Consider the following 26,790-nt stretch of genomic DNA (forward strand, 5'->3'; position numbering starts at 1 on the left):
TTCTGGACCCTTATTCTTTGTGCTACAGGCACACCATGGCACTTAATCATTGCTAAATATAAATCTAATTTTAAAAAGATCATCAGTAGTGACCAGTGAAATGTTAATAGTCTTTCCATATAACCAAACCACCATGATAAATTCTGTAATTTGTATTGTTGTCACTACTTTCCCTAGACATTACCAGGACGTTATACACAAATCACCTATAAGGTTAGTTTTATATAATTTTGTATTTTATGACACAAAGGTAACAGATATTTTGCTATGAAACAGAGCAATTGAGTAACTTTGTAAAATATGTGCTGTGCTTGTGTACAGCTCCCCATCACACATCTCCCCTTCTGGTGGCCACTAAGCCCTTTGAACCTAATGTTTCTGAAAATCTTGGGCTAGCACGCAGGCAGCTGGGGTGGCTAATGAATCTTAGCATCTAGTTTATCCTGGATGCCAGAGGATGGGGAAAAGGAAGAGATGGCTCTTGTGGCTTCTTTAGAAGGAGAACAGCCACAGAGTGGAGAATCCCTCACAGATAGAAAAAAGAGGATGGAAATGAAAATCTAACAACTCCAGCATGCATCAGACAAGATTTTATTATTTTGTTTCACTTTAATTGCTACAAAACAGAAGTAAAAGCTAAACTATTTTCAGGTAACACTAAGAACTTACAGAAATAGGATCATCGCTAAAATGTGTCAGAAAAAAGAAATTGCATCTGGCTGAAAGCTGACAGACCAGAGACTGTAAAATTAGGGAACTTAAGGTTTTTAAGCTGAGTACTGAAATGTAAACATTTAACTTTCTCCCCTTACTACTTATTTTTATATCAGATAGCAGTAATAAAAATAATAATTCAGATTATACATATATTGAAATTTCCAAATTTTGCCTTTTTAAAAACTCTATCTAGAAATTTCAAACTAATTGCATAGCAATTTCAGGGGTTTAGGAGTGCTGCTGCTCACTAACGTAAAAGTTCATGGGGAAAAAGCAGAACTTGATTTCTTCTCTCAGCATTCCAAGGCCCCAACATTCAGATAAGTGACACATCCCAATCTAACAATAGTAAGGAGAGATGTAAGGGACATATTCCCATTCAACTTCCTTACACAGCATTTAATTCTAAAGGATCTTTTTGCCTATTTAGAGGAACATAATTTTATAATAGAAACATAAGTAAAAACTCACTGCCCAGCATTTCCTCAAAAATGCTGTTAAACTTTTTGCTAAACTGTCAATGTTTCAGACTTTGTTAACATTCAGTTATGTGAACTTAGTTCCATTAACGGCCTTATCTCCAAATGCGGTCATGTTCTGAGGTAGCAGAAATTAGGCATTAAACATATTAATTTAGGGGGGGAAATCATTCAATACATAATAATATCTAAGATAATTAAAAACATATGTCCACATAAAATCTATATATGAATGCTCATAGCAGTATAAACCCAAAGTGAAAGCAACCTAAGTGTTCATCAGCTGATGAATGAATAAAATATGCTGTATATATACACAATAGCTTAGGTATCATGGTCATAAAAAAAACTGAAGTATTGACTTATGCTGCTGCATGGATGGTTCTCAAACTTGTGCTAAATGAAAGAAGCCAGCCATGAAAGGCCACATATTGTTTCATTATATTTATATTAAATACCCAAAATAGGCAAACCCATACAAGCAGAATATATATTAGTGGTTTTCAGGAACTGTGGGGATGAAGTATGGGAAGTGACTGTTAATGGGCTCAAGGGTTTCTTTTGGAGAAGATGAAAATTTTCTGAAATTAGTTTCTGGTGATGGTTGCCCAACTGTGAAGATACTGAAACCATTAATTTCATATTTAAAAGGCTTAATTTATTGCATAAATTATAGTTTAATAAATTCATTATTTAAATTTAAAATCACAAGTACATTCTGAGCCCCAATTCCAGAGATTCTGATTCAAGATCTAGGAGAATGTTAGAAATCTGCATTTTAACATGTGTTTCCCTACCCTCAAAAATTTTATTGAACTTGGGGAAATAATAAGCTTACAGTTTAGTAATATGAACTTTGGGAGTCTTATTTGAATGAAAGGCCAGCAGCTAAAAATAGAACCCATATACATTATGCAGTTGAGGGTAACAGTCAGCTTTGGGGTAGGAAAGGAACAACCCCTGAGTAGAGAAAGAGAGGAGGTATGCAGATTTGCCCTTCAGCAGATGGGAAAGGAGAAGCTACAGCCTTCACCACTATAACAGACAATCTTTTGGGCTTTGTATATCCCAGAAAGAGAGAGCTATAATTGAGACAGTTAACTCAAGTATTTATTCACTAAGAACTTACATATAAAAGCAAATGCACATTGTCTAAATAGTAGTATTTTGCACTGTGAAAGAAAATGTACTCTTAATTTTCTAGATTCAACTATGGCATAACAGAAAATAGAACAAATATTACCATAGTCAAATAATAGGAAAGTTATTACTCTGGAATAGAAATATGGCCTTGGATTTTATCAGCTGTCATTGGACTCATGTAGCCACTGAGACACTTTACAGGTACACAGTCCCAAGATCGTGTGTTTTCATATCATGAATAGCCAAAAGGAGAGGCTTATGTGGCAGGAACTGGATAAACTGGTTAATAGCTCTCTTGAAAGCAGATTCTTCTGCCCAGACAAGCCTTCAGATGGGACTGCAGCCCAGACAGCAGCTAAGGCATCCTGAGCCAGAATCACCCAGTTAAGTAGTTCTTAGATTCTTGACTCTCAGGAACTGTATGAGATAAACATTTGTTGTCTTTTTAAGTTTTAAGATAATTTTTAAAGACTATTAATTTCTAGAGCAGCTTTGGGTTCACAATAAAAACATTCCATAAGCTTCATATGCCCTCATATGCATAGCTTCCTCTGTTATCAACATCCCCCACCAGAACAGTAAGCTTGTTACAAATTATGACACATTACTATTACCCTACTGGGATAAGTTTTACATAGCAGTAGATAACTAATATGCAAAATTAAGACTATTTTTATACTGTATTAATGGATCATTGGCATGTAATATCTATCATCTGCCAAAGAAACAAAATGTGTAAAAAGTATCTAACAGTATTAATGAAAAAATCAGAAACCTCTAGAGAAATGGAATAACATGGCAGAAGGGGTTTGGATTCACTACAAGCTCCACCTATTTTTTGGTATATATTTGATGTGACCTGTGACCTTGGGCAAGTTTCTCCAACTCTCTTGGCGAGTCGGGGAAATGCCTTCCTCATGAGGCTTTTGTAAAGGTTAAATACATGATCAGATATGTGACGTGTGCATAGAAAGCACCCAGCTGTTTCTATTCTTGTAATTTCAGCAACATGAGTGACCTGGACATGAGTAACTACATAATAATCATATTTTCTTCCAGTATAGTGTTCCTAATTACTTGTCATTAAAGTAAAGTATATCAACCTTTCCTATTATGTTATGAAAGAAATCTTCTAGGTGGGCATTGAATTCTTTGAGAATGACAGGATCCTATGACTAAATTGGAATGCATATTTTCATTTGTTAATCATAGGTAAGTGGCAGGAATAAATATTATTAAATTTACCTCAGAATTCCAACTTCTTTTATTACTCCCATACTCACAGATAACCAAAAAAAATTGGTGTTAATGAGGTTTGAACCCTGGGCATCATGTTTACTGGGCAGGCATTCTACCACTTGAGCCATGTCGCCAGTCCATCTTGCTCTGGTTATTTTGGAGATAGGGTCTTGCTTTTAGCCCAGATTGCCCTGGACTGCAACCCTATTTTGTACTTCCCACTGCCTCTGGGATGACAGGCCCTTGCCACCATGCCAAGCTTTTTTCATTGGGATGGGGTCTTACAAACATCTTATCCCCCTCCCCACGCCCCAAGCTGGCCTTAACTGTAATCCTCCCTATCCCAGCCTCCCAAGGACCTAGGATTTCAGGTGAGAGTCATCAAAGCCTGACGGAGATAACCAATTTTAAAGTGACATTATATTCTCTATGCTGAAGGACAGGCAGCATTTTGGGATCATATACAAGAATATTCCAATCTTATAAACAGCAAGGCCTATCCTTTCCAGTATAGTGAAGAACAGAAATTTAGTAGAAGTTTAGAAAGTCAAAATATAATCACACCTGAACCAGTCCAAAAGAACAAGAAGTTTCATCATTAGATAAATGTTTTGGGGAAAGGTTCCTCTTAAAGCATGTTTCTTAAGTGATAAAACTCTAAGGCTCTTCAATAGAATAGAAGGTATATTAGGATATCAGCCTTCCAGTCTTCTGCCATGAGAGATTCCCAGTAGAAATCCTCTGAGTAGTTGAATTACTCCCACCCACCTGCCCTTCCTGTCTGCTCTTCCATATGTATGCATAGGATTCTGTCTGATCCAACCACAGTGAGAGACAGGTGCCATCTGCCTCACCAGCTCCATGACTCACCTTGTGATACATCTAACACTGCCAAGATGATGAAGACTCTAGCAACTCAAGCTTGTTAACAGCCCATCTGCTCACCTAGACCTCTTCCCTAACTGGATATGAAAACCGGTTGAGGAAGGCCTAGCAGAACAAACCTATACACTGTTCAGCAGACCACTATGATAGTACTAAGAGAGATTTCAAGATTGTTTAAGATGATATATGCTTATTGTGAAATTAACTGAGTTTAGAAACAAATGTAAATAATCTGCTTAGTATTAAGTTTTTCCATAACCATAAACTCCTATGATAGCTACACCACTTGTACTTTTTCTCAGGTGTTTGCTTAGATATAACTTTTCTATTGTCTCTTTCCTGGACCACACCATTTAAATTAATAGCCATCTAGCCAGGCATGGTGATTCATGCCTATAATTCCAGCTACTCTGAAGGGTCGCTTCAAGAGGATTGCAGTTTAAGACCAGCCAGATAAAATTTCATGAGACCCCCTTCTCACCAATGTATGGGCATAGTAGTACAAAACTGTCATCCAAGATGCACAGGAGGCTGAAATCAGGAGAAATCATGGTTCCAGGTCAACCCAAGAAAAAATAGTTTGTAAGATCCCATCTCAACAGAAAAGGCTGAGCATGGTGGTATGCACCTATCATCCCACTTATGGCAGGAAGCAAAAGTAGGAGGATTGCAGTCCAGGCAGGCTCAGGCAAAAAGCAAGACTATTGCAAAAATAACCCGAGCAAAAACAGCTGGAGGTGTGACTCAACCAGTAGAGTACCTGCCTAGCAAGCACAAAGCCCTGAATTCAAACCCATAAATAAATAAATAAATAAATAGACATCTGCCTCTTGGCTATCCTATACTTCCCTCCTTGAAGTACTCCATGGTACTTATCACCATATCATAATACATATATGTACATAGTTATACCATCTGTATATCCCATGTATATGATACTATCTAGTTTACCAATGTGTTTGCTTCATATCCACTTGCCTCCACTAGAGTAAAAAGTCCATGAGATATTGCCAGTAAACACAATAGTACCTAATTAAGAGTACTTATTAAATATTTACTGAATGACTACAACTCTGTTCTCTTATTTTCATATACAAATACACAAGTCTTAAGGTTTTGTTTCCATCTCCTAACGAACCTTACTACGCTCCCCCACACATAACAGACCAGATCCAGTGCTAAACCCAGAATAAAACTGCCATGAATATTAATTAATGACTTGTACCATTGATTCCAATATAGGCACAGGACCAAAGAGGGTGGAGAAGGAAATAAACTATCAACTGGGCTGAAAATTGTCATAATAGTGTTAATCATTTGTCCACTGGATACTTGCTAAGAACCTTCTATCTGTGCCTTTGCAAATGGCTCTGCCCCAATAAGAGACTATATTGTAAACATCTACAATCAGTGTAGTCACCTCAGTATGCTGCTGGTTTTGCTTTTGTACAGAGTTCCCAAAGCAATAAAATAGAAGCTTAAATATAAAATGGGCAGTCTCAGAATCTAGCATGATTATGTATACTATTTCCTTAAATCAACTACTTAGCAAAGGGTAGAAAACCCTTCTGATTTATTAGGAGGAACTTTTAGGACTCTCTTTGAAATATAGAAGTGCTTTAAAAGCTCAATAGCAATAAATGGGCTGATAGCTTATATAAGGGAAATAGAGATAAAGGAGAACTGGAGCTTCACTTTAAAGTTGGACCTAAAAAGGACAGTTTGGGGAAAAGAAGGAGAGATCAGTGAATCTCACATTGATGAAACTCTCCAGAAGTATTGGCATTCTGATGTTTCTTTGCTGAACTATTAAATGGTTTATGATTAACTTGCAAGAATGGACCCAGATTTCAGAAGACATCTAATGAGCAGTGCCTAACACACTGGAGGAATCTTGTTCGCAGTGTGAAAATGGAAGATTAAAATGCACCTATGATTGAGCACATATAACATGTACATTATTTGGAGGTAAAGATTTCCTGAGGCTACAAAAGCTATTTCATTTGTTTGTTTAACAGATATTAATCAAGCATCTATCTCACTAATCTCCAGGACTATGGTGGTGGTGGATCAGACAATCTTCCTACTTTACAGTGCTGGCACTTGAGATGGAGATGCAGACAAGAAGAAGAAGGAGAGGACGGCAAGGAAAAAGAAGTAGAAGGAAGGAGGAGAAGGGAGAAGGAAGAAGAGGAGTAATCTATAGATGGTGTTAAATGCTGTGAAAGAAATATAGGGAATGATGGTTAAAGAGAGTAACTAAGAGAATATACTGAGAGCAGCTGACATTGAGGCCTCTGGACGTGGAAGTTGTATTTGAAGAACAAACTAGCAAAGATCTCAGATAAGGATTCCAAGCAGATGGAGCACAAATATGAGGCCTAGAGTTAGGAAAGAGCTTGTTGTACTCTGCAGCAGACAAGAAGTCAGTGCAGCTTGAATAAGGAAGAGAATTGTGTGTGATGAGGTTCGAGGGGTGCACAGCAGCCAATTCATGTAGAGCAGTGTGAGCCAGCTAAAGAAGTCTGAGTTTATTTTGAGAAAAATGGGGAATAACCTCTTCCTAAGACTTCCACTTAAGTTACATAACGTGAACTTCCACTTGCAAACATTAGAAGAGCTAGATAAAATGGCATACAGTTTTTCAAACTTAGTACAGAGCTGAACTTATGATTAAAAAATAAAAGGTTTTGAAGATTCCCAGGTTCTACAGTGAAAAGTGCTAGAAGGGACAGAAAGGGGCACTCTGAATGCTGACATGCTTTAAACTTCCATCTGGGTGATAGTTATACGAGAATATACTTTTATATGAGAATGTATTTATATAAAAATAACTAAGTTGTATGCTTATGATATATGCACTTACTATGTGTATTAGTACATTAATTAAAATTTTTTAATAAATGAAAGCAACCAAAGGACAGAAAGAAAGCAGCTAGAATGAAAATGAATTTCTTAACTGTAACAACAAAGACTAGCATCCAAAGGAATAGAATTCCAGCATGCTGAGAGAAAATTTCTCACTACATAGCTTTATAGCCTAAGAAGTCATCGTTCAAAATATGTGAACAAAATGAAGACATGTTTAGACAAAGACTAAGAATCTTACCACAGATCCTCACTGCAGATAGACATAAATAGGAAATCATACCTACTAGAAAGGAGCAAGAAAGCAAGAAATGATCAGTGAAAAATATGCTACAGATGCCCCTGAACTGAGGCCAGTGTTAAGGGGCCAGCAAGTTATGTTGTCTTTATGTTTAGATAAAATTTCTCTCTTCCTTTGTTTTCTCATCTATAAAATGGAGGTAACACAAATGCTTTATGCATATAATAGCTGTGAGGATTGTGTGTGTGCACATGTGCAGGTACACAGCACATGTCCTTGAATAACTGCCTAGAGATGTACGATGTCCCAACCCTTGACCAGAGGCCAAGGTCCAGGAGCCAAAGAGAGCTCTTTCAGAAGTGTTATTCTTTTCTCTCATTTATCACAAATTGCTTATTTTCTATAAAATGTCTTCTAAACATTCATAAACTAATGGCATACACTTAAAGTTTTTACACTGAAGAGAAAAAGACTCTGCTTAACAGTTTTAAATGGTCATTGTAGCTACTGTATGGTTTAAAAAAAAGTTAGAAGAGCACAAAAGTAGAAACAAGGAAGCCAATTCTATACCAATGGAACAAGTAGTAATAGTGTCCTAAACTGAGCATGAATTATTTTAGGAGAAAATGTAGAAAAACAACAGAAAGAATGAAAAATCTGTTATGAATGATTTAGCAGGATCAGACATGGTGATGCTTGCCTATAATTCCAGCTACTCGGGAGAATGAGGAAGGAGGGTCACAAATTTGAAACCATTCTGGACAATTTGGTGAGACCTTGTCCCAAACTTAAGTTTAAAAAGCTTTGGGATGTTAGCTCAATGGTAGAGCACTTGCCTAGCATGTACAAGAGCCTGGGTTCTATCACCAGTATTATTTTAAAAATGGAGCAAAAAGTTATTAATTTTATCTAAACTCAAAAGCAGAAAGTGCGTTCCTGAAAACTGTCTTTTACTGCAGTCTCATATTGGCTTTCATTTATGCAATACTTTCAGTAACCCCAGCTTCCCCTCCAAACTTATCTCCAGCTATTCAATTTCAGACTATACAATTATACTCCCTTGCCTTAGATCATATGATCGCATCTGCCGAAATAGTTCTTTCCCCTTTCCCTGCACAAAGCCTATGCATACCTCAAAGACTTGATCAGATTTCGTCTTCTTTACTCCAGATTTTCTGCAGTTGGAACCAGTATTTCTTTCCCTTATTTTCCAAATGGGCTATGCCAGGCTGCTTGTTTTACCTTCATTGTCACTTACTCTGGATTACAACCCTGAAAATTAAACAAGATAATACTATATTCAATCTGCATTTCTCTACAACTTGTAACACGATATCTTTAAAAATATTGAAAGGATTGAAGTTGAAATGAAAGGCAATTATCATCACTGAACAATGAGAACTCGGAAGAGGAGAATGAGGTGACCATTTATTAAGTGAGGAGACTTCAACACCCACAGCTGCATAAGAGGCCTCGGATCGCATTATCCCAAGAAGTTTGCGTTTGTGTGCTTCAGGCCTGGTTTCCTAAATATTACTTAATCATCAGATATGGGGGGGGAGCTAAACACAATAGATTTTATTTGCTCTCACCACCTTGGGCTCCTCAGTTTGGAGATGATACTCTTATTTAACAGGAAATCTTTTTATTCTTCAGCGTTTTACTAGTTTGTCATCTATTCCTTCACTTGAGTGATTGACAAAGTCTTTCCCATAAAATCCTTCGTGGAAGTGAACATTATGAATCAGAAGCAGCATCCATGAAATAAATGAGGAGAGTCCAGCTCAAAGACAAAATAAAATGGAAACACTTTTTCTTACATAGTGAAGCAGGTTTAGCTGCTCTTAAAACTACTGCAATGATGTGAAAATTTTCAAAGTTCACCTGAGGGCAACAGAGTTCACAGCAAGTTGGACTGTATGTAGCCAATCTTACTTGCCAGTGCTCATGTCCTTATACAGTGGCTGTTTTGAGGTTTGTCTATGAAAGCTACATACATGTCCTCTCCCAAATGCCCCAAGGCCTAGTTTCAAAGAGGTCATCAACTAAATCATGAGGTTGAAGGTACAATAGGCTTTTCTCAAATAGCAAAAGCATAAATTTGCAAGTTCTAAAACTAAAAGGTTTGGAAAATCCTCTGCTCACCTACTGAAGGTCCCTAATCTATACAAAACATTTCAGACCACATCCTTTACAGCCCATACATTGGGCCAGTCTTTAGCCCTAGAATGTGGAAATTGTTGCCTTCTTACCATGTGTATGGAATAAGCAAAACTGTAAGGGCAGAACTAAAGCAGTTTCTTTACCTAAGGCTAAAAGATGACAAATGGCCCTGAAAAGATAGTTTTCTGTGGCATAGAGGCAGGAGCGTATGCTGCTGAGGCTCAACAATCTGAGCTCTTCCACTCACAAGATAGTTCATGTCTCTGATTCTCTCTTTCTCCATCTATAAAATGGGAGTAATAATTACTTCACTCACAGTGTGATTGTTTATTAAATAATGCTAAATGAAGTGATCCTAATGTCAGCTGTGTGGGAAGTTGCTTCCACACAAATGTGTATGTCCCTTTTAATAACTAATTCCACACTCTCCAACCTTGCAATAGCCACACTTCTCAAAGAAGGAAGACTTGCAGGAGAGCCAGATGAAAGAATAGACTTTCAGGATGGGTTGTAGCTCAGTGGTAGAACACTTGCATATCATGCATGTAGCCCTGAGTTCCATCCTCAGTTTATTTAAAAAGAAAAGAAAAGAAGTAAGATGTACATGAGGTGGTAAACTCAAAAGGCTCAAATATCTCTAAGAAAAATGGACATTTTTCATACCCACATGGAAAAACTTAAAAGGCTCTTTTCTATTAAAATCTCCTAAATACTGGTGCCAGTGCCTAAAACCAGGCACCAGTGGCTCACACCTGTAATCCCAGCTATTCAGGAGGCAGAGATCAGGAGGATCACAATTTGAAGCCAGCCCAGGCAAATAATTCCACAAGACCCTATCTCAAAAAATCCTTCACAAAATTATGACTGGTTTTGAGTGGCTTAAGGTGAAGGTCCTGAGTTCAAGCCCCAGTACCACAAAATAAATTAATAAATGTCCTAAAGCCCCGTCTGTTAAAGGCTTACTCTCCAGCATGGCACTGCTGGGAGGTAGTAGAAACTTTGAGAGGTGGGCCTAGTGGGAACTCTTCCAGTCATTGGAGTTATGCCCCTAGAGGGATTGTGGGAGCCTCCCTTTTTCATGACTTGGCCATGAGGTGAGCAGATTTGCTCCACACACACTTCCTGCCATGATATACTGCCTCGACATCAGCCCAAAAGCAGTGGGGTGAACCGAACCTGGGCTGAAATCCCCAAACTGTAAGCCAAACTAAAACTTTTCTCTTTATAAGCTAATTATCATAAGTATTTGTTATAATAGAAAGCTAACTAACACACACCCATTCAGCACACAAATTTTTTTTCTACAGCAACTTTTTCATCTTTTTTTTTATTGTTGTGCTAGGTGAGGGAAATGGTGGCATTTATAAAACTTCTTACAATATATCAAATATATCATACTTTAATTCACCCCCTCCACCATTCTCCTTAATCCTCCTTTCCACCTATTCCTGGAATAGTTTCAACAGATATTATTTTTCCATTTACATACAAGTGTACACAGGATTTGCCCCATATTCACCTTCCTTTATCATTTCCCCATCTCATCCCCCCTCCCACTGGGATAACCCCCCTCCAGGCAGGACCTATTCTACCCCCCTGTTCTCCAATTTTATAAAAGAAAAAAATGACATTTTTATTTGTTTAAGATAGCTATACAGGGAGTTTCCTTTTGACATTTCCATGTATATATGTACTATAACCTGAAGTGTTTCATCTCCTCCATTTTTCTTCTTTCTACCATAGTCCCTTGCTTATGGTGGTTTCAACCAACTTAAAAATTCTGTATTCATTCTTGTACAGAGAATACAACAACCATATTTGCCTTCTTCACTTCCTTCTTTTACCCCCCTTTGTGAATTCTTCTTAGTGTGACGTATTTTTCATAATATCACTTATATTTCTATTGTGTCTATCTCCTACATATGAGAGAAAACATGCAACTCTAGGCCTTCTGAACCTCGCTAACTTCACTTAAGGTGATGTTCTCCAGTTCCATCCATTTAACTACAACCAACAAAATTTCATTCTTCTTTGTGGCTGAATAAAATTCATGTGTATAAATACCACATTTTCTTAATCCATTCGTCAGTAGTGAGGCATCTTGACTAACCATAGCTTAGCTATTGTTAATCATGCTGCAATAAACCTGGGTGTGCAGGTGCTTTTATTGTATCCTGACTTAATTTCTTTTGGGTATATCCTTAGGAGTGGAATTGCTGGATCACATGGAAGTTTTTTTAAAGTTTTTTGAGGAGCCTCCGTACTGTTTTCCAGAATGGTTATACCAATTTACATTCCCACCAGCAGTGTATGAGAGTTTCTTTTTCCCCACATCCTCTCCAACATTTGTTGTTGTTTGTGTTTTTTATGGTAACCATTCTAATAAGATTGAGGTGGAATCTTGACATGGTTTTGATTTTCATTTCCTTTATGGCCAGTGATGTTGCATTTCTTCATGCAATTTTTAGCTATTTGGATTTTATCCTTTAAAAAAGCTCTGTTCAGCTTTTTTTGCCCATTTCTTCGCTGGGTCATTGATTTCTGGGGGAGTTTAGTTTTTTGAGTTCCTTGTATATTCTGGTTATCAATCCCTTGTCAGATGTATAGTTAGCAAAGATTTTTCTCCCATTCTGTGGGCAGCCTCTTGAATTTAGGGACCATTTTGTTTTGCAGTCCCATTTATCAATTATTTCTCTTAGTTGCTGAAACATTTGAGTTCTAGAGAGGGAGTCATTGCCTATGCCTATTAGTTCCATTGGATTCCCTGCTCTTCTCTGCACTAGCTTCAAAGTTTCAGGTCCTAGATTACGGTCCTTAATCCACTTTGAGTTGATACTGTACAGGGTGACAGACATGGGTAGTTTCAGTTTTCTGCATGTGTATGTCCAGTTTTCCCAGCAACATTTATGGAAGAGGCTGTTTCTCCATCTTATGGTTTGGACTCCTTTATCAAAAATTAGGTGGATTCATATCTGGGTCTTCTCTTCTGTTCCACTGTTCTTCATATCTGTTTTTGTGCCAGTATCATGCTGTTTTTATTGCTATATAGTATAGTTTGAGGTCAGGTATTATGATACCTTCAGTGTTGCTCTTTTTGTTCAGTATTACCCTGTTGTTTGTGGTCTTTTGTACATCCAAATGAACTACTTTAGGGTTGACTTCAAACTCTGTGATGAATATCATTAGAATTTTGATGGGAATTCCATTAAACATGTAGACTGCTTTTTGTAGTATAGTCATTTTCACTATGTTGATTCTACCAATCCATGATCATAGGAGATCTTTCCATCTTCTGTAGTCTTCTTTGATTTCTTTCTTCAATGGTTTATAGTTTGGATTATTATAAATGCAATTATTTTACTATATTCTTTTTCAACCTGTTCATTGTTGGTGTATAGAAAGGCTACTGATTTTTGTAAATTGATTTTGTACCCTCCTACTTTGCTGAAGCTGTTTATGGTGTCTAGGAGTTTTTTTGGGTCTTTCAGGTATATGATCATGTCATCTATAAATAGAGATAGTTTGACTGCTTCCTTCCCTATTTTTATTTTCTTTATTTCCTCTTCCTTTCTTATTGCTGTGTCTAGGAACTCTAAGACTATGTTGAATAGCAGTTGAGAGAGTAGACACCCTTCTCTCATTCCTGACTTTAGAGAAAATAGTTTCAGTTCTTCCCCATTTAGTATGATGTTGGCTATAAGCTTGTCATATATAGCTTTTATTATGTTGAGGTACATTCCTTCTATTCCTAGTTTCATCAAGCTTTTACAATGAAGGGATGTTGTATTTTTCCTCATCTATTGAGATGATCATGTGGTTTTTGTCTCTGCTTCTGTTAATATGCTATATTACATTTAATGATTTGTATATGTTGATCCATCCCTGCATCCCTAGGATGAAACCAACTTGATCATGATGTATGATCTTTTGAATATGCTGTTGATTTCACTTTGCCAATATTTTATTAAAGACTTTTGCATCTATGTTCATTAAAGAGATTGGCCTGTAATTCTCTTTTTTTGTTGTATCTTTATTGAGTTTTGGGATGAGTGTAATGCTGGTTTCATATAATGAGTTTTGTAGTTCCTTCCCTTTCTATTTTGTGGTAAAGTTTGAGGAGTATTGGTGTTAGTTCTTTAAAGGTCTGGTAGAATTCAATGGTGAATCTGTCAGGTCCTAGATTGTTCTTTTTTGGGAGACTCTTTATTGCTGCTTCAAGTTCCTTGTGTGTTATAAATCTATTTATCTGATTAACATCTTGTTGGTTCAGTTTTGGATGGTCATATGTATCTATAAATTTGGTCATTTCTTCTAGATTTTCCAATTTATTTGAATACAGGTTTTCAAAGTGATTCCCCATATAATTCCCTGTATTTCCTTGGTGTTTGTTGTTATCTCCCTTTTTTCATTTCTCATTTTATTAAGTTGGGTCTTTTCCTTCCTCATTAAGTCAGATTTGCCAGGGTTTTTTTTAATTGTTTATTCATTTATTCATGTGTGCATACATTGTTTGAGCATCTCTCCCCTCCCTCCCCCATTCCCTGCTCCTCTCTCTCTCTCTCCCCAACCCCCCTCACTTCCAGGCAGAACCTGTTCTGCCCTCTTCTCCAATTTTGTTGAAGAGAAAACATAAGAGATAATAAAAAAGATGTAGCATTTTTGCTAGCTTGAAATAAAGATAGCTATACAGAGAGATTCCTAGCATTGCTTCCAAGCACATGTGTATTACAACACAAATCGGTTCATCTCTACCAGACCTCTTCACTACTTCCTGGTCACCCTCCCATAGTGGCCTCTGCCAGTTTAAGGTTACTTATTAGCTACTCTGCAGTGGGCACATCAAATACTTTGAGTTTTGGATTTCCTTCCCTTTCCCTGTTCCTCTGGTTTGCATTATCCCCTTAGCATGTGACCCATGTCCGCTAACATTACTGCATTTGTTTTAGGTCTGTAATCCACATATGAGGGAGAACTTATGATTTTTGGTTTTCTGAGCCTGCCTAACTTTGCTTAAGATGTTCTTCAGTTCTATCCATTTACTTGCAAATGACAAAATTTCATTCTTCTTTGTGTCTGAGTAAAATTCCATTGTGTACAAATACCACATTTTCTTAATCCATTCATTGGTAGTGGGACATCTTGGCAGTTTCCTTAACTTTTGCCAGGGGTTTACTGATCTTGTTTATCTTTTTCAAAGAATCATCTTTTTGTAATATTGATTCTTTGGGTTTTTGGTCTCTACTGTGTTGATTTCGGTCCTTATTTTTATTATTTCTCTCCTTCTGCTAGTTTTGGGTTTAGCTTATTCTTGTTTCTCTAGGAATTTGAGATGCAGCATTAGGTCATTGATTTGAGATCTTTCTGTGTTTTTAATATATGCACTCATGACTGCAAACTTTCCCCTTAGTACTTCCTTTAATGTGTCCCATAAGTTCTGATAGGTTGTGCCTCCATTCTCATTAAATTCCAGGAACATTTTACTTCCTCCCTTATTTCTTTGATGACTCACTGATCATGGAGCAAAGTGTTGCTCATTCACCAGTTGTTTATTTCCTGCTGTTTCTTTTGTTATTGAATTCCAGTTTTATTCCACTGTCAGACAGTATGCAGGTGGTTATTTCAATTTTCTCATATTTGTTAAAACTTGAAATATGTGCCCTGAAAATGGTCTATTTTGGAGAAAGTTCCATGGGCTTCTGAGAAGACTGTACATGTGCTGTTGCAGGATGGAAAACTGGAGATGTCTGTCAGGTCCATTAGATCTATGGTATCATTCAATTCTAGAGTTTCTTTGATGTTGTTGTTGGTTTTTTTTTTTTTTTTTCTGTATGACCTATCTATCAGTGAGAAAGGACTAGTGAAGTCTCCCACTACCACTGTTTTGGGAACTGTTTATGTTTTTAAGTCCAGTACTGTATGTTTAATGAAGTTGGTACACTGACATTAGGTGCATATATGTTGACAATTGTTATTTCCTCTTGATGTACTGCTCCTTTCATTAGTTTGAAGTGAACTTCTTTGTCTCTTCAACTAATTTATGTTTGATATCTACTTTATCTGATAAAAGTATGCTACTCCTGCCTGTTTTTGGGGGGACATTAGCTTGGTAAAATTTCTTCCATCCTTTCATCCTAAGGCAATGTTTATTTCTATCTGTAAGGTGGTTCTTATAAACAACAGATTGTCAGGTCTTCCTTTTTAATCCAGTTTGCCAACTGGTGTCTTTTGATGGGGGAGATGAGTCCATTAACATTCAGTGTTAACATTGAGAGGTATGTGGTGATTCCTGCCATATAGTTGCTTTTATTGTGTAAGGATTTGTGTATGTGCAACTAATTCTATGCTACTCTCTGATTACTTGCTGCTTTTCTCTTGAAGTTTAAGAATTCCTATCCATTCATGGCTATGTTTGTATTCATCTTCTGTGTGTAGAATTCCTTTTAAAATCTTGTGTAGTGATAGTTTAGTGGTCATTTATTGTTTTAGTTTCTGTTTATCATGGGAGATTTTTATTGCTCTGTCAGTTTTAAATGATATACCTTTGCTGGGCAGAGTATTCTAAAACTGAAATTGTTTTCAGTCAGTGCTCAAAATACCTCACTCCATGCCCTTCTTGTTTTTAAGGTTTCTGTTGAGAAATCTGCTGTTATTGTGGTAGCTTTGCCTTTGTATATTATTTGATTTTTCTCTATTACACATTTAGTATTCTTTCCTTGTTCTTTGTGGTAATTGTTTTAGCTATAGTATGCCTTGGAGAGGTTTTGTTTTAGTCATATCTGTTTGGTGTCTTGGAGCCTTCCTGTATCTGAATGGGCATCTCTTTCTCTAGAACTGGGAAGTTTTCTGCTATTGTTTTGTTTAATATATTACATAACCCTTTGGCTTGCACCTCTTTTCCTTTTTCAATGCCCATGATTGTCAGGTTTGGTTTTTGATGGAGTCACAGAGTTCTTTTGTATTCCTTTTGCAGCTCTTGAGTCTTTTGTCCAAGAAGTGTTCTGTTTTTTAATTCAATATCTATTTTGTCTTCAAGCCCTGAAATTCTGTCTTCCACTTTTTTCAGTCTGCTGGAGTAGCTTTCAACTGTGTTTTTTATTTGATTTAAGGGACATTTATTCCCAGAATTTCTGTTTGATTATTTTCTCTGAGACTTTCCATATCTTTGTTACACTTTTTTGTCATATCTTGTGCTGTCTTCTTTATTTCGTATATATCTCTTTTTTAAAATAATTTCCTTAGTTTCGTTTTAGAAATTGTTGAACTTCTGAGTTCACTTAGTTATTTATGCATCTTCTTGTGGTTTTTTAATCTATGTTCTCTTGATATTCATTGAGTTGTTTTTGCATGTTCTCCTTAAGCTCCTCTTTAAGCTCATTGAACATTCTTATCATCATTCTTCTGAGGTCAGCCCTCTCCTTTACTTTCACCAAATCTTCTATTATGTCCTTGGTAGTCTTCTAAGGAGTCATATTACCCTGCCTTCTTTTTCTCCCCATGTTTATATTTTCTGCTTTGCCCTTGCCTTGTTTAGTTGGGGGTTTTAATCACTGTTATCTTTTCCTGACTTAATTTCTATGTTCTGACTAGCTTAGTTGTTAGCTAGGTTGTCATAATATTTCTGTTCCTTGACCTGGAGGTACACCTTAGCAATAACAAATTCACAAATTCAATGCCAAACCAGTTATTTATATTATCTATAAGGAACCTATTGGTGTTATTATCTATCAATAGTGGGTATTGGGGAGACAACAGTTGTTTGGATACTTATAGATACTTAGGTAATTAAAAAGATGGCACTAGAAGAGAGGGCAGGAGGGAGGATGGGGTAAGGGGAAGAAGTGTGAGGTGTGGGGGATTAAGTTCCTAACATGTGTTCAGTCACTGTGGGAGAGGGTGCTATCGTTAGGGATTGCAGAAGGATAGGAAGGATGTGGGTAACGTGTAAAGTTGGTATAATAGATTATTCAGTGAGTGGTGAGTATGGAGGAGGTAGGGGCAGTGGGCAGAAAGGGAGGGTGAGGAGAGGAAGGAAAGGAGGAGTGAGGAAGAGAGGAACAAAGAATATGAAGGAAAAAAGAATAAAAATACAAAAAGAGGGGTCAAAAAAGGTACGTGGAACAGGGAGGGTTAAGCAAATTGATATTTGGGTAGAGTGGAAAAGGGAGATAGGTAACAGTAAATTGAAAAAAAATGAAAATAAAAATAATAATAAAAAAAACAGTTCAATGAATGTTCTGAAATCTTTCCTCTGATTTCAAATCCAGTTACTGATAGTTTTGACAAGGCCTCTCTCTGCATCTCTGCCCCTTCTTGAGGTTGGTATGGTGGGCTGTGTGGAAATAGTTGTTGCCTCACTCTATCAGACAGCTCAGGAGGGGATGCTGCTCAGGGTGTTTGAGCCAGAATTCTCTTGATGGGATGGGCCATCTAGTGTAGACAAGTTCTCCAAAGCTGTCATGTAAGGAGCTGGTATGTGAGTAGTCACCAGCCCCTACTGCTGGCAGGGTAAGCCTGGGAACTAGAATTGAGCTTTTTGGTCCACCACTTTTCTCTTGGAAGTTTGTCAGTTTCAGCTCATGACCAGTTTCTCCAAGGCAGTGGAATGTTTTGTTTTCACCAAACAGCAGGACCACTCCACCCCCACATAGGCTGGGTCAGCTCAGCGTTCCACCCCACCCCTGCCAGGCAAAGGTGAAACATTCCTTCCATTTATTTGATGACCAGTTTTGTTGAGGGGGAGTGATGCAATGTGCCCGCCAACTGCAGTGGACTATGTGGTTCCCTTCAGAGCTGATAAGGTATCACACTTACCTGGCCGGGGTACAGTTTTCTCACTTCTGGGACAGCAAAGGCAGGCAGCACAAGCAGGTTCTGTGTCCACAAATTATGTCAGATCCAGGACATCACAGATGGTCGCAGGTTCTCTGTGCTATGTTTTCACTTTTCCAAGACAGGAGAGAAGAAGCCACAAAAAATGGGAGTAGAAGAAAAATGATTTCCCAGTGGGTGAATCAGAAACTTCTGCCCATCCCAGTGCCAGGGCTTCCCCAGGTATTATGTGCTATGAAAAGCTAATTTAAGGGCCAGTCTTTGAACATTATATGCACCCTATGTATTGGTGGTATCTTAGTTGGCAAAAAAAAAAAAAAAGCAGGGTTACCCAATCCTTGCTACATGAATCTGAAGTATTTTTCTGAAATCATGGAGCTCAGGGTCCCGGGGTCCCTCAGTATCCACCATCTTGCTTTTCTCTCCCATTGCACATATTTTCAATTTGAATGTCAATATTTATATAACATTTTTTTATATATAATCTCCTGGAGCCTTCCCAGGAGGATGGATTTTGTTAACTAACTGGAAGATCTTTTTTTTCCTGAGAACAATTAAAATTTTCATCTTTCTTGTAATGGCTATTGGGTACTTGAAGACAATATTAAGTAGTGGGTGGTAACATATAAATTTGTAAATGAAACCAAGAAAGACATAAATTGTTCTGAATAAAAAGAGTGATGGAGATGGAGCAAGGGAAGATTCAGGAAAAATAAATCAGAACTGCCAAGGTTGGAGGAAAAAATAACAGAGATAATGAGAAAGCAAGAAAGAGAAGCAGAGAGAAAGAAACCCAAAGCAATAGGGTCCAGAAGAGGTGATGGGAAGTAGTGAGATATCCAGTGAAAATTTCTGGGAATGCCACCTCAAGATGTGAATGGTGACCTTATTTTCTTATAGAGCTTTAATTACATTCTACATTGGCCAATAATGCACTTAGGCTGTAGCAGGAAAGGACAGGAGGGCCAGAAAAGAAACAAACAGACTGTGTTCTGACAATGAGACAGGGGAAAGGGATGGCAAAGCAGATAGATAAAACTTAAAATAATTGAAATATGAAGGTCACATAGCACTGGGAAAATGCAATAGCTAGTAAAGTCACATGCAGACATATTGAGCTTTGCTTTCTGTTTCTGTAACCTGCTTGCAAGGGTAAATAAGGTGAGATCCCTTCTGTTCTCAGGGCTCAGCCTTTGGAAATGAGTCCGCTGAGTCTGTACCAGCACAATAAATGTTGCTTCCTGCTAATCTGCCTCAGTGTCCTGTATCTCAGCTCATAATTTCCCGGAACATTTCTTGGGGGCTCATTTGCTGGGATTGTGGAGATGGTGAGTTATCACCTCCCTTGTCACCATGGTGCATGCCCCAAACCACTGGGAGGAAATCCCACCACGTGCCAATGGACAGCTTGATCCGGTGAGGGGATTCATTCCCCAGGCAAGTCGGAGCAAGGGCCTTGGATGCACAACGGAACCCAGTGAGGCACAGGAATCAACTTGGGAACAGTGCTCATCAGACTGGTGAGAACCCAGATTCAAATTCAGGCCTGCCTGAGGAGGCAGAAGGGGAGGTGATCAGCTAATAATAACCACCTTTTGGGGTGAAGCCATGACTCTTAGTTTGAGGAGAGGGGCAGAAATACTGTGCTTTACAGAAGAGTATAAGACACCTCCAAGAGTTACAGGGGTTTGAGCTTTTCCCAGGAAATAGTCACAACTGACATTAAGGAATAGATAACAAAAAATTCAGCTCCAAAAGGGGAGACTCCCACGAGAACAGATGCATCATCCACCATTCCACCGGCTAGCCCTCTGGGTATAATTTTAACATTTTTTTCTTGTTTTGAGAGTGCACTCTAATTGTGTGTGTGTATGTGTGTGTGTGTGTAAATTTGTTTAAAGCACGATGCAAAATTTAATTTGCTCCTGGAATCCCAGCTCATCTTATGTGAGCTTAAGTTGACATTTTTTTCCTGGCAAACTTAATTTATAATACGTCTCTGTGTGTGTGCATATATGTAAGCACCTTCAAAATGGTTCTTAAACTGCTGTTATAAGGTTATATGCTATTCAAGGTAGCAAAAAAAACAGTATTTATTTTAAAGATCTCTGTTACAAATTGCTTAAGCTTTTCACATTTAAATATGTAAACATCCTCAGGATGGATCTTATTATAAAGTAAATGTAAAAAAAATTATTACTCTATTCTACTGCTACTTTTAAGAAAACAGGTTTTCAAACTTGTTTCAATCAGGTCTCACTAAGATGCAGGAATTCAGGGGTTAACACTCCAGCTTAGACCAGAAGAGAAAAAAAAAAAAAGGCAGGCTACAGTCTGCAACAGAAATCTGAAAATTTGGGTAGTTAAAAAATGACTTTAGCCTGTTATATTCTGTCATAAATAAAATCTGGGATTTCATTCTCTGTTATAACACATAAGTCTATTAACAAATGGGCTTTCTATAAATTGTTTTTATACAAAAAATAATTTTAAGGTTGCTTTCTTTCTGCTTTTTTCCATACAGATATAAGGTTCTAAGTTAAAAGGTTTTATAAGTTAATTTCAACAAGTAACATATTATATAATATAGGTATGATATTAAAGATATGGTTTTTTAAATAAATGGATAAAAAATACTTTAAAATTAAAAAAAAGATAAAGGCAAGCTCCCCCAGGGGATACAAAACAAGTTGTCATAAAGGTGAAGAATAAGTTGTCATAAAAGGATAGAGCTTATAAATGCTTATGTGATTAAGTTGACTAAAATCCTGTTACATTAAAGGTTTTTGTAAGGTCAAAATTTAATGTGCTGATGTTAAACTAAAACTTAATTCTCTAAGCTCATGACAACAAGACTATCTTAAAATGTTGTTCTTAATAACATTTACAAAAACGGTCTTAAAAATGGTTTTTGTTTTGTCAAGTTAGCTGTCAGGAATATTTGGCACTACAGGTTAATTGACAAATTTGTCAAGACTAGAATTTATTAAAACACAGAGAAGCAAGAGGCAGCTGAGCATAGGGAGCACTGCTACATTGATAGGAGGGTTAAGACAGATTTACTTATGTAAAGCAAAATTTTTAAAAAGCCAAAGTGCGCCCTCCAGATAGGATAAGAAATAAAAACTCAAAAAGGAGCACTACACTGAAAGTTAAGACCTCCAGGTTTTATTGGAGTCAACAGAGTGGAGATGTTAGTCCTATTTCCACATATCAGGCAGAGGGAATTTTTGGCCTGGAATGGCCAGATTGGGCCTGTTATTTTAGGGAGACTCCATTGACTACAGGTTGGTGGGATCCTGCCGTATGTCATGAGCCATCTGTTAATGTCAACAATCTGGGATATGATCCCTTATCAACATCTGAGCCATGATTCTTGGCCACTATGTTTCCTAACTCCATACTTAGTCCCCATAAATATTTACCTGTGTTCTCTGGTGATTTTTGTCAGAGTTTTGACTACTAAGGTAACTGAGTCATGTTCATTTAAGAGTTGGTTTATGGAACAGTAAGGACAGCCATGTTAGGATAGACCCCCTCCTCCTTACAGATGGCTTACTAGAAACTCCCCACTCAACCCCAAAGACTGACAACGAGACAATTGTTAACCTTTATCTCCCTGATGGATGCCAAGGACAGTTGGGCAGACAGTGACCTAACTAAAACTTATCTTTCTTGGTTGCCCAGCAACAATATCCCTTAGTGACCTTCCTGGTACTTTTCCACTAGCCCCCTATATCTAGCCCAAGTCTGTGTTTGGCAATGGGCTCTGGCTCTCTTTCTGGGGTCTCCCTCCACAGGACCCCTGCCTAAACAATAAATCCTGTGCTGGTGTTTGAGCCATCTCTCTGCCTCTTCCATGACTCTTATTTTCTAACAGTTTATATAAAATTTTCTAGATAACCTCATGGTTAAACAACTGTTGTCTTGGGTGATTCTAATGCAGTCAGTATCTTATATGTGTCTGTGACTGGACTATTTGGATTTGCTAAAACTGTTCTTCCCCCCCCACAACTGATAAAAATCTAAGGTTATACTTCAAGAATGACTAAACTAATGTGTATATATAACCTCTCTAGAGCTATGATGCTATTGCTGGTTCCTTATACTAAATATATTTATGTTTTTCAAGTGTATCAAGCCTTCTAAAATACAAAATTTAGATAAACATGGTAAAAAAAAGTTAATGATACTGATAAACTGTTCTGTTAATTGCTCAACTGTCTATCAAAATTTTGACCAAGGCTCTTTTAAGATTTTTGTCATTATAGTTCTGATCCTTCTGGGGCATTTACAATCAAGTCCATAAAAAAATGACTCTAATAAGTGTTTATATGTCAACTAGGTTAACTTTTTAGATATCTGATTTTGTTGAATTTTGTTCTATACTGTCCTTGTCTAGAAGCCAATTGTCCAAGGGCAACTCCTTCTGTGACTCTTTGTTTCTCAAATTTAGCCAAAATGGTTTAGTTGGCGCTGACTCCCACCTGATCTGCTCATCATTACCTCCACCCACCAAGGTGGGACCAAAACCAAATAAACAAACAAAATCCAGGAAAAAACAAATCCTCAAGAAAAAAAATGAGCAATCAAGAAAGATCTTCAGTCTATGGCCGTACCATCCTAAATGCTCCCGATCTCATCTGGTCTTAGAAGCTAAGTCAGGGTCAGGCCTGATTACTACTTAAATGGGAGACAAATCTACAAAAGAGGCTGCTCAGAGACAAACAGTTTGAAGAAAAGGGGAGGATTCCATCAAAGTTCAAATGGAGTCACTCATGCCAGATCTCTCAAAAATAGCCAAGGCCAAGAGGATTGAGGAAGTGTTTCTTATACACGTGTGGCCATCTGGCATTAAAGCCCTTCCAGATACATACTCATATTTTTAGACAGGGTTTTCTGCTTAGAGACAAAATGACTATTTTTGCTGTCTCTAAACATGTCCTTTAATACTTAATGATAGTAGTTTTAACTTTTTTTAAAACAACGTGTTTTCTTGGACATATATGCTGATACTATATTGTTGCCATGGTAATTCTACTCAGTTAAAAAAAAAAGACATTGTCTGGATAAAAGAATAAAATGTCCAGTCATTAAAATCCCATTAGAGGGGCCCTATTGTTGTTGTCTTATCTATCCCCACTACAGGTAGAGTAGCAGAGATTGCTCCTTGGATCCATCACAGTTGAGTCAAGCCAGCTTCTCTTGAGTGGGAATGCATCCCTGATCCAGCTTCACCATGTAAAATCACCCTCTGGAACCTTAGCACCCTCCTTCAGCAGGACTCTGCTTCCCAAGAAACAACAGGGGACCAAGAATGGTAGGACAACAGTCCTGCTGTAGTCACCCCAGGAAGCTGACTAATCTACACATGGCTGAAGCTTGAAGAGTCAATTCTCCAATGGGACAAATGAACTGTTTTCCACACCAGTTATTTCACTGTAATGTATTGTCACTCCTTGTCTGTATCTGTTGCTATAGTTCTCACCCTAGTCTTCACCATAGGTTTGGCAGAAACTGCCTCCACTGACTGGATTTATTAGCTCTCTTCTATCTCTTTTGGGCAGGATGCATAATTACTATTTATTTTTACTAATATGGCCTCTTTTCATGGTCCCAGAGCCCTCATCTTGTGACTTATGTATGCATACTACTAGGCAGGAAGTGTTGTCATTAGGACTTTTGCTTTTCCATACTTACTATTCCTGTGCAGTCTCTGTCATTGGCTCATGCACTCACAATCACACCACCTATCTAGTGTGCTCCCATGGTAATCAGCATATCTGCTTCAACCCCACTTACTTACCCCAGGAGTAATGGTTAGAGATCCGGAGTGTTTAGCCCTGATAAACCAGTGTCAATGCTCTGTGATGCATGTGCAGCTATAGACCAAGGTGGACATGGAGGCACAGGCTGCAGCTGTGGTGGTTTAACTTAGGAAAGAGCCTATACATCCAATTAAAAGTATATGTGTCAGGATATACATATCACACTCTTGGCTGGGTGGTGATGTAGGTTCTGATTATTGCCTTTATTGAAGTTGTGTTCCATAGCCCACATGACAGAGGGCTAAGCACGCAGTTCTCCTTCACAAGGAAAAAGCTGCCCCTGACTGCACCCATGGTATCTATAACCCTGTAAATTTCACTAAGCACACAGGGACATATAACTGACATAAGGATAGATGGAAAGGGCCTTGACCCTGAGAGTCTGATGCACCTCAGATTAGTAAGTATTACCCATGAGAGTTCCTCACACAAGTTTTTCACTCCTTTTATGAGGAGGTGAGGAGTGAATTTTCCATCTCTGCCAAAGCTAAAAACTTGTTCCTCTCACTGGGTTAGTCTATAGCCCAGACACTGAATGTCACTTCATGCTATGTTTGTTTGGGACCAACATGGGATATCACTGGCCTTGGGAAGCAAGGGAGCTAGCTGAACCCTCAAGAACCTTTTGATGAGACTGCTTTTCCAAAACACAAAAAAGGCATCTGATTCCTAAAAACTTCCATCATCGGAAATTATTGTATCTCCTGCCCAGAAGGCTAATTCTCCACCTCAGTGGGGGATTTAACTTGTTTAGGACAGAAGTTTTATAGTGACACTGCTCAAGAGACAAAATGATGGGGAGTTCCTAACCATACAAAACCCCAGCCCCACCCACTGGCCCCTTGTCTAATTTCAGAAAAGCTTGGGAAAATCTTACAACAAACATAGATTGATAGGCACCTAGGGGCTATATTGGATCTATGGGAAGCAAGCGTATACAGTGCTATCTAGTAGCTGGTTTGGATCTTACCTGCTAGGCTTAATACGACAATCTTTCTTCTTGCTTCCCCTCAGACAAGGTAAAAAGAAATCAGGAGTCCCATATATAAAGAAAGAGTAAATGGACAAAAACAAGTCCTGGGGCTATCGCACCCCTATGCATGTTCAACCACATCATCAGGCTGCAGGCTGTTGGTAAAATTATAACTAATAAAACCACAAGAGCTCTCAAATTGCTGACAAAACAACTACACATATAATGATGCTGTAAAAATACAAACCTCTAAGTCAAGATGATGCTCTTAGACCCTGGGTGGGTCTGAACATCAAAGGGGGAATAATGTAGCAAGAAAGAGGGGGAGAGGGCAGAAAAGAAACAGACAGATTGTGTTCTGACAATGAGACAGGGAGAAGGGATGGCAAAGCAGAGAGATAAAACTTAAAGAATTGAAACATGAAGGTAACATAGCACTGGGAAAATGAAATAGCCAATGGGGTCACATGCAGCCGTATGTGGGTTGAGCTTTGCTTTTTGCTTCTGTAACCTGCTTGCAAGGGAAGGTGAGACCTCTTTGTTCTCGGGGCTCGGGGCTCGAGTCCCCTGGATCTGTGCCGGCACAATAAAAGTTGCTTCCTGCTAATCTGCTTCAGTGTCCCTTAGCTCATAATTTCCTACAACAAGGCAGGTACATTTTGTTTTGTTTTGTTTTAAGGGAAGTTGAGGTGGAAAAGGAAGGATCAAATGATACAGAGGAGGACTGCAATTTGCATCAAAAGTTGCTTCTTCCCACCTCCACTAAATAGATGGGACAAATATTTCATCATAAGTTTGAAGGGTATTACACTCCTGGTCCGTTCATCTGTTTCTTTAGGGAATAAGAGAAGCCAGATCAAGAAAACAGAAAGCTGCTCAAGGTCAAGAAAGGGTTGGGCTAAGAATCATCTGTTAGGATGAATCAGAGTTTGCTAACATATCCCTACAGAATGGGATAAAAAGAAATTTTCATGAAAGTCATATGTAGGAAGAGGAAAGTACCAATGTCAGTGATACTTGCAAATTCTGGATAGTTTTTTAATCTCATAGCCCCTCCACCCCAACATCAATTAGTGTTTTCAACTAGGTCTTCATCACTTCCCACCTGTGTTATTATAGAATTTCCTTCTGGTCTCCCTGTCCAGCCTGGCACCACTCCACCACTCTGCCAGAGGGAACTTTCTGAAACAAATCCAATCATGCAAATATCTCAGCATCAATAATTTACATGGATTTCATATATGAGAATAATCATCCACCCCTGTTTTAATTTTCTTCTGGACAAAGGGTATCATGCTGAATTTATCTATAGCAAAGACTTTCTGTGATGATTAATTCAACCCTGCTTTCTCTAATCTAAGATTTTAAGGATTGTAAATGTCAGAGAAACAAGTCTATAATATAAAGCTAAACTTTAAAGTTCTA

General features: G+C 38.0%; 1 protein-coding gene and 1 long non-coding RNA gene across 2 annotated transcripts in view; both read right to left on the reverse strand.

Annotated features, from left to right (window-relative positions):
• LOC141421230 (inhibitor of Bruton tyrosine kinase-like) overlaps positions 1-26,790 on the reverse strand; it is a 1,912,155-nt gene that overhangs the window by 1,235,608 nt on the left and 649,757 nt on the right. The window lies entirely within an intron of this gene.
• On the reverse strand, positions 8,079-26,559 carry LOC141421240 (uncharacterized). Its single transcript, XR_012445868.1, has 3 exons — positions 26,471-26,559; positions 18,547-18,675; positions 8,079-8,844 (listed from the first exon to the last, which is right to left on the reverse strand). It is a non-coding gene; the product is annotated as an uncharacterized lncRNA (long non-coding RNA).

This window comes from Castor canadensis, chromosome 3, assembly GCF_047511655.1.
Source record: "Castor canadensis chromosome 3, mCasCan1.hap1v2, whole genome shotgun sequence".
NCBI classification, from domain to species: Eukaryota; Metazoa; Chordata; class Mammalia; order Rodentia; family Castoridae; genus Castor; species Castor canadensis.